A 9,436-nucleotide genomic window follows, 5' to 3' on the forward strand; every position below is an offset into this window, starting at 1 on the left:
GGAGCTGGAAAGGAGGCCAGAGTGGGGTAGATGCTTAAAGGATAGGGAGCAGAAGAAAATTAAAGGGCTGAGATAGAAGAGGCCACACACACGCATGCACGTCTGCACAAAGGCAACTTCAGAGCTGGTATTCTCCCAGGTGGCTCCTGAATGGAGGCCCCTCCACAGCCTAAACTTGAAGCCTCTAGTCCCCAAGGAGGCAGGGTGACCAAGCTGTGGCTCCTCTCTGGCTGTGAAGGGATCAGGACACCTCCAGGTCACCTGTGTGAGGGTTGCAGAAGATAGCACCAGGGTGGGCTCCAGCTGTCACCCCTGGTCAGATCAGGTAAGGCACTTCCTCACACCTGGGTTAGACCAGGAGCCCAGTCTTAGAACCAGAGCTAGACAAGGCCTGTAGACAAGGAGAGCCCCCATGGGGGGAGGGCAAAGGGAGCCCTGTAAAAAAGAAAGCAGCCCTGGGTCCTCAAAACCCTTTCCAGGCCCAGGGGACCCCAGTGGAACAAGCTGTGCTTTCTGGCTAAGCCTTCCCATAAGGCTGCAGTTCTGAGTGGAACTGATGACCGATGCAAACTCTTCCTTGCACAGGCCTCCCAGGGCTGGCAAGAGCTCAGGCCCATGGTAGGCCTTTTCACATCTTCTGCTTGCCACAATCCCATGCCACACAGGCTCATTGCTAAACCTCCCACCCTGTTGTAAGGAGTTGCTAAGAAAAGCAGTTGAAAACCCTCCACAGAGAGAAAGAGCTTTTGGACAAAAATGCAGGGGCACAAAAATCTGAGGTCCAGGGATGGAAGCAGAAGCAAGATTGAGGCCTGGCTACCTCTGATGTAGGTGAGGACAGGGACTTTTACCAGGACAGTAGAAGCCTTTAAGGATGTGGGGGTTTCTGGAAAAATAAGTTTCTATCACTCCACAGCTCCAGTGTGGGCTGGAAACAGCCCTGGCAGCTGCTTTACAGGTCTGTACCAATAGAACTCTTGCAGGGGGAGGAAGTGGGGGGACATCTTGAGCCTGCATCTGGGTGTGAGGAAAGGTATCTCCCATACACTTGAGGATGTTCTAAACTATCAGGATTGGGCTCAAGAGCCCTTTGGAGAGACATACAGCCTGAAAATAGCCAGAGGGGTGCAAGGGACACTGGGTAGGGTCTGAAAGAACCAGCAAGAAGACACAGAGCTTTGACCCCTAGAGCTAAGCCCAGTGCTTCCCAAACCAGATCACCTGGGGGATCTCTTTTAAAATCATTTCTAAAGCCCTATCCCTGGAGGCCCTGACACAGGTAATCTAAGGTTGGGCCTGAGCATCTCAACTTTAAAAAACCTCTCCCAGGTGATTTTGATAGTCAAATAGGTTTGGAAACTACTGGTTTTACCTGTGAAAAAGCCGAAGGGTGTGGGGGTGTAAAATGTGAGCTGAACCATTGGCGTGTGGCTGGTAGGGGGCTTTCCTGTGGTGGAAAGGATGGAGGAGGACCAGCACCTCTGCCTGGGGTTCTGACCCGGGGCCGTGCATCGTGTGACATAGAAGTATGGGACATGGTCCCTTCCCTTGACAAAGGTATGATTCAGTACATGGCCGGACGGTAAATATTTCAGGATTTGCAGGTGACACGCTTTCTGTCACTCTGCTCGGCCATTGGACAATATGTTAATGAGTGAGCATGGCTGCATTCCAACAAAACTTTATTTATAGACACTGAACTTTAAATTTCATATCATTTCCACTGTCGCAAATATTATTCTTTTGTTATTTTCCAACCATTTAAAATTGTAAATATCATTTTTAGCTCATGGCCCTACAAAAACAGGCAGCAGACTGGATGTGGCCCATGGGGCCTGGTTTGCCGATCCCTAATCCAGTAGATGGGACAAGACAGAGTTGTGGGAAAGACAACTGATGGTGGAACTTGAGAATCAACCTGAGAATTGAGCAAAGGGCACGTGCATTCCACCGAGAGAGGCAGCGCAAAATATATGCAATGCAGGTTTCAGGGTCAGAGAGACCTGGGTTCAGATTCCGGCCCTGCCCCTTCCTGGCTGGGTAAGTCCCTTTCACCTCTGACCCTATTTCCTCATATGGAAAATGGGGACAATAATACCTGTACGAGAGAGTGGCTGGGGAGATTCAGGAAGATAAGTGATTCCTGACTCATAGCAGGGCTTAGGCACAAATTAGAAGATCTTCTGCCCCTGAAAGCTGGACTGCCTTGTGGGTTTGGGGGTCCGGGAAGGCCCCTGAAGGAGACTGGCCCTGAGCAATGGATGTTAATGAGACCTGGGGGTGGCAGAGCTTAACAGAGAACTAAGAGTGGGGCCTGAGCCTGTGTGCATGTCTCAGCCTGCACTCCCCCTCCACCCCCACGGAGGGGCTGGGGGAAAGCCAGGGGAGGGGGGGTGACAACTGGCAGGGGAGAGTGCCCTCTGCTGCAGGCACATAGCAGGCTGGTACACAGCTCCTCCTGGGAGGGGTACCTGATCCAACTCTCCCTGCTGCTATTTACCAGAAGCTAAAAATAACTCAAGAGTGACAGGGAGATGGGGCCGATTTGTAATTTAAATAGCAACAGGATAAAGCAAGGAGCTGCAAGAGATCACATTCTGTCCTGAATTAAAAATGCAAAAACCGGGGGCAGAGAGCTGAGCTGGAGCTGGAGGAGGGGGACCGCTGCCAGAGGAAGCCGGAAGCTGGGGGTCTATCCATTTTCCTTCCTTTAGGAAGGGCGGGGCCCAAGCCCAGCCCGGAACTCCTTCTTCCCCGCAGGGAACTGAGGTTCTTGCTGACAAGTGAGTCAAAGGCCAAAGAGGGCAGTGCCCAGGAGTGGGGCCAGGCTTGTCCTAAAGGCAGCAGTGCGGGGATTGGGATCTCAAAGAGAGGGTCTTATCCCACCCTATTTTGACACAAGGTGTTTAGGACATGTCCCCCAGCAGCTCATGCTCTCCACTGCCATTTGGGCATTTGGAGCGGGCTAGGAGGACCAGTTCGAGCAGAGGTTTTTGAACAGGTTCTTCTCTGGTGTGCTGCTGAGAATTCAGCCTGTGGACCAGGCAACAGGAAGCCTGGGCTGGCGTCTTATTTTTGGCTCAGTCGGTGCAATTTCGGAGCAGAGCATTCAAGAGGCCCCTCAAGAGTCCAGGTCCCAAAGATAAGGGTTAGCACAAGCTGGGGAGACCTCTCTTCAAAGATACACAAAGTGAGTTGGGAAGGCACTGGGACTAAGTATGGCTTCTGCTGGCTCCACTGTGCTTGACCAGTGCTCTCGCCTATAAATGTTTAGGGAAGAAAGACTAAGTAGATAGGGTACATGGACTAGGTGGGCATTTGAAGGCCACTGGGCAGCATCTTACAGATTAAAAACTGAGCCTCAGAGAAGTTTAGCAATTTGCTAGGTCACACAGCCAGTAACTGGTAGAACCAGGATCCAGACTCAGATGGGTTTCACTCCAAAGCCCTTTTGACTCTGTCAGGTTTCCAGGGGTCTGGACTTTCATCTTTAAGGATCTTTTCTTTTGGCTGTCTGCTAAGTGCACATATTCCTGGGAGGGACAATACGATAGGGGGTGTGGCAGCTGAATGGTGGTGCAGCATGTAGTCAGGGCTTATGAGCCAACAGATGGGGGTGGGAGCTTTGGAGGGCAGGAGGCCTGCTGATCCTGCTTTGGGGGCTTGGTGTTACAGTCCATGCTGGAAGCAGAAAGAAGCTAGCTCTTCGGGGCAGATCCAGCTGACCCAGAGTGAGGGAAGAGCCCCCTCCCGCCAACCCAGGCTCCTCATACCTCCAGTCTGGGGACCTGGGAGGTGCCAAAGAACAATTTCCATGAGAGATCATGATTTGAGGGACCACCTTCTACTACTGAGTTCCCACAGCTCTCTTGGCCTATTGGGAAGCCGAGCCCCACTTCCAGATGTCCTCCTGCTCATGACTGATGAGGCTGCGCAGATGGAACCTAATCAAATTTCCATCCATCACTAGCCAGTGGCATCTGCAGGTGCCTCTGTCTCTTCTGTGGGGCAGAGGCCCAGCACCTGGGCAGGGCCTGCAATTAGCAGGTGCTCTTGGGTTCTGGATCACTTCCAAGATTTCAGCAGGTACCTGGATCACAAGCTTAGCTGCTTGGGAGGGATTTAAACTAAAAAAAAAAAAACAACCTACGTCTCACCATAGCCACTCATGCAAACAGGAAGCCAGTTCCCCTCCCTCTGCTCAGCTTGTTGGACACCTGTATTCAGCTCATTTCAACATCCATAGGAAGTTACTGAGCACATACTTGCACTCAGCACGGAGCTAGGGGCAATGTAGGGTTCAAGAACCCTGTAAGGAGACAAAACTAATGTCCACAAAAGGTCACATAATAGAGAAATATTGTTGAGAACAATATTGTTGAGTGAGTGTCAGAGATAAATCAGTGGGGTGGGAGCGCTGGCTCTGGAATAACATTTGACACTTAGTGGGTATTTATAAAATACTTGTCGAATGAGTGAGTGAAAACCTACACATGAAGGAAGGCGATTCAAATGAAACCGTCAGAGCTAAACAAGATCTTAGAAATCATCTGGTTTATCATCCAACCCAGAGATGTTAAGCGACTTGCCCAGAGTCACTTAAGGGCTAGAGTTTGAACCAGTAGACTCTGGTCTGGCCCTATTTCCACCTCCCCACTTTAGATTCTTGAGCTAGGATTTTTAAGGATGGAGATTTTGATTGGCTGAACATTATGGGCAAGGAGAGCAGCATAGGCAGAATGGAATAGCAGAGGTGAGGGTGGCATGTTAAAGGAAGTGTGAAAAAAGAGGGAAGAAATGTTTATCGAGCACCTACTGTGAGCAGGCATCAGCACTGTGTGAGCCGAGAGAAAATCTCTGCAGGGAAAGCCTGGATTTAGAGGCAAAAAGAAAGGAACCAGAACATAAGGAGCCTTGAAGGTTAGGCCAAGGAGTCTGGCTTGGCTGGTTTTGAGAGCAGAGGCTGTCCGGATCGTGAGTTGAGTATCTGGTGCCCTGGTACATTTCTTTTCCCCAGCTCCCACTTGCTCATCCAGGCCACAGAAAGTAGAACACCTCACCCTCTGGGGCCTCAACAAAGCCCAGAATAATTTTCTTACCCAGATTCCTCTTCCTGTGCGTATCTGGGTGGATTCTGAGGGGTCCCCAGCTCCCCGATGCTGGCACATGTTGTCCTAGGAACTGCCAAGGGCATCCTCCCTAGCCCCGTGCACTTGTCCCTTCCAACCTTGTCCTCCCCACCCCACCTGGAAAATATTGACAGCTTCGAAGAGTACGATCCCAAGGGGACCTTGGTCCCACAGTCAGGACTTCTCTGCCTCTCAGAGCCTCCAGCCTGCCCCACTTCCCCTCCAGGAGCCACATTTCCTGCTCTCTGCTGCTCCAGGGCTGCCAGAAGCCTCAGATGGAAAACAAGCCCAGCCCCATTTCCTCTGTTTAACTGTTTGAGCTACTTGCAGAATCCCTGAGAGAGGAGCACAGGGCTCTGCAACAGCCTCCTTCCAGAAGAGTACTTGATCTGGCTGGCAGAACCTCTGATGGGCCACAGCATACAGGAACCACTTTAAAGGATTCATAGATGATGGGCTAGAGGGAGAACTGCTGGAAAGGGGGGTGTCAAGCCTCAGGGAACATCACCTGGACATGTCCCCAACCCTAGAGGGGTATAGGATGTCTTATTCAAGAGCATAGATTCTTATTTCTACCACTTACCAGCTGGGTGACCTTGGACAAATGAGCTTAGCAGTTCTATACCTCAGATTCTCCATATGTAAAAGGAAAATAAGAGAATCTACCTCTTAGGGTCATTATAAAGATCCAAAGGTTTCTGGCACAGACGTGTCCAAGAAATATTAGCTATTGTTCTATTATATCTGAGTACCAATTATTAAACAAATATTTATTGAGAAATAATATGTTCCAGTCATGAGGGACACCAGATGGAGGTTTCTAACAGCTGGGATGACATCGTGTACATTCCTATGTCTGCAGATTCTATAGTGTAAACGTTTATTAAACTGAACTGAACTGACATTGTTTCTGTCCTCAAGAAATGTACAGCTTTCCTGGGGTAACAAACACATATAGAGCTAAAAAAAAAAAAGAAAAAAAAAAAAGGCAAAAAACTCCACCTTATTATAGAGCAAAGTGATTAAGGAATGCTGGAAGAAGGTACAATGTCCATCCCAGAACCACCCCTAATAATAAAGAGTAAGTGTAGGCCTTATTATATATATTTGCCAAATCTTCATGATGGCCCCAGAGTCCAGCACAGGGTGGCCTTCTTGCTATTCTTCAGACATATCAACTACATTCCCTTTCTCAGGGCCTTTGATTTTACTGTTCTTTCCACCTAGAATGCTGTCCTGGATAGTCATATCATTTCCTCTTGATTCATTCAGGTCTGTACTCAAATGTCACCTCCTCAGAGAGGCTTTCCCCTATCCCCCCGCTAAGTGGCACCCCCACATCGTCATTCCTTTCTCCCTTTATCTTGGCTTCACTTTTCCCTATAGCATATCCTATTACCTGACATTATTTTGTATATCGATTATCTGTTTTCTAGATGTCTTCCCCACTAGAATCTAAGCTCTGTGAGTTAGGGCCCTGCTTCCTTGTTCACTGCTATGTAGTCTGATACAGCGCCTAATACACAGAAGGCACTTAATAAATATTTATTGAATGAATGCATTTATAAACCCTTTCACCTCGTTTAATCCTCATGAAATTCCATGAGCTCAGTTATTACTATCGCCCCTTTTCCATTTTACAGATATGAACACTGAATCTCAGAAAAGCTCCCTAGCACACATATTCATCAGTTTATCTGTTTATGTCCTACCTTGTTCCAGGCAGGTTTAAGATGACTCAGAGAGGTAAACCTCTCTGATCTGATCCAGGTCGCACAGCTGGTAAGTGGCAGAAACAGAACATGAGCCCACATCTTCTGGCTCCATTATGATTCATCTTTCCACTCTGCTACTGTCTCATGTGCCTGACCCTTGTTACTTGTTAGATGGTGCGATGCTCACAGGGGTGTTGAGGAGAGAGAGTTGTGTGTGGGCTGAGCACCACCCCAGTAGTTATGATGAAGTGGGAGACCACAGCTGAACCAAGAGGTGAAGACTGGAGAGGTTAAATGGAGAGAAAGGCCAGGCTGGAGCCGAGGTTCAGATTCCAGCCTGGGCAGGCCTAGTGGCTGCCTAGCAGCCTCTTACTCTTGGGGCTGTCTCTTGGCTGCTGGACTGGGCTTGTCCTCACCTGCCTCTCACTTTCCCGTGTAGTTCTTCTTCCCAGTCAGCCTCCCGTCCAAGCTAACCGAAGGTGCCTACGAGGACTGTGGTCCTATACTGGGGCAGTCAGCCGGCCTCTCACAGGGCCCCCTGGTCAGGAAGTGCCAAAAGAGGAAGAGAGTCGCCGGCAGGATGAGCGTACTGGGGGCCGGCCACAGTACTGGGGGAGGCTGCGATGAGGCCACAGCTCTGGGCCCCGCTGAGGCTCTGGGGTCGGAAGAAGGGGAGCGGCCGGGGGCACTGAGGCAGATGTGGCGCTACCGCTCCTGGGACGTGCCACAGATCCCAGCTGAGGCCCCTGAGACACAGTAGGTATTCAGGGTGGCCCGGGAATGGGCACCTCCAACCCTCTCTGAGTCTTTTATCTGGAATGGGGCATTGTGGCAGAAATGAGGTTACCCACTGGTTGTCCAGCAGCTCAGCAGAGGCTCAGAAAAAGGCAAAGGAGTCCTTGGCAGGGCGAGGGGAGCTCTGATGTTTTAATTGTTGGGGGGCATGTGGTGGAGGGCTGAGCTCTGCAGGAAGCTAAAAGTTGAGGGCACTAACAGTAGGGGGATCTGGGAAGAGGAGGCTCCCCAGGAATGTGGCACTGGATCTTGGATGCTCTAAGGCCTTGTGCAAACTCAGTGGGGTCTTCAGCAGCCTCTGGTCTCCTCCCTCAGAGCTTGGGGTCAGAACCATAGGGAAACTTCCCCAGAGGGGCCCATGTACCCCAAGAGGACTGTGTCAGGCCCACTCAGGGATTTCATTACCCTCCTCCTCACCATCCTAGCATCTGCTGCTGGCTGGAGGGCTAGTGCCCCACCTATCTGGTCAGACCTCCAGGCCCACAGGAAACTTTAAGGAAGCTAGAAAGTTCTGAACTTCTGTGTGCCGGCTATTTCTCAAAATCACAGGCTTGACACAGGTCACAGCTCCCACTGTTGGCTATACATGGCTGGCTAAGGCTGGAAAACAAGCTGCCAGAACTCCAGAGGAGAGGGTGGAATTGAAGGTGACACAAGATGTGGCTTTGCAGAAAGGAGCACTAACAGAAATAGTGGGCAGCTGATGTGGGCATCAGGGTGTCCGGGTTTGGGAGGGAGAAGACGACGCACTCCAGGTTCCTGATGTCCCTTTGTCAGCCCAGCAGAAGCTATCAGAGGCTGCCCAAGCTGCTGATTCCCAAGCACGTGTGCTGGCTGTGCCACCACAGGCAACTGCTCTGGTTCCAATTGCTTTCCTTATCTTTAGAGAGGACAACCTCTTCTGCCCTTAGGGTGTGTTTGAGTGTGTCTGAGAGGCCTTCTTCTGATGGATGATGTATGTGTAAGAGATGTGGCAACCGGTGTCCTGGGGGGTATTTGTGCATAGGAGAACGGTGTGTATGATCTGTGTGGGGGTGCGTGTCAGTGAATGAGAGTGTGTTCCTTATGTGTATGTATTTACGAGTGTGTAAGAGGTATGCAGGTGATTCTAGTGTAATAGATCTGCAGGTTCTGTTGGATGTTGGGAAAATGCTATTTGTTAGGAGTGTGCAAAAGGGTTGGAAACAACTGAATAGCTGTGGAAAGATGACTTTATATGAGAAAAGTGTATGTTCTTTGTTGGTGTGTGCGAGGGTCACTTTGGTGTGACTTTGGTCCTGGTATATATTTCTGAGTGTGAGAAGCTAGGGTGGGAAGTGTCAGTTTTAGTAATGAGTGAGTGTAATTATGTGAGAGGTGCGTTTGTTCTGTGTGTATAGGGAGCATCGTTTGACTTTTATTCCCGTCGGTGTTATTTGGGAGAGCCAAGGGGGTAAGGGTGGAATTCTGTGAGTGGCTGTGAACGGACACTGGGTGTGCAAGAGAGGTGTCTATTCCGCGTGGCTGTGGGAGGGAAGGTGGTGATCGCCGCCCTCACGAGTGTTCACTAGTGAGCGGGTAGGTTGGTAGTAGGGAGGGAGGGTGGGGAGGGGAGGGAGAGATGGTATGTGTCTGGGTGGGCACAGTGCTGCTGTGTCAGGCCGGAGATTCTGTGAAATCCAAAGAGAGATCCAGGCGGACCAGCGATTGTGGAGGCGGGGCCTCGATTGCCCCGCCCCCTCAGCCTGGTCCCCTCAGGCAGAGAGAAGCGGGTTGCTGCGCAGCAGGCAGCCGGCAGAGGGCGCCGCGGGCCAGCGC

Source organism: Pteropus alecto, unplaced genomic scaffold, assembly GCF_000325575.1.
Source record: "Pteropus alecto unplaced genomic scaffold, ASM32557v1 scaffold71, whole genome shotgun sequence".
Taxonomy (NCBI): Eukaryota; Metazoa; Chordata; class Mammalia; order Chiroptera; family Pteropodidae; genus Pteropus; species Pteropus alecto.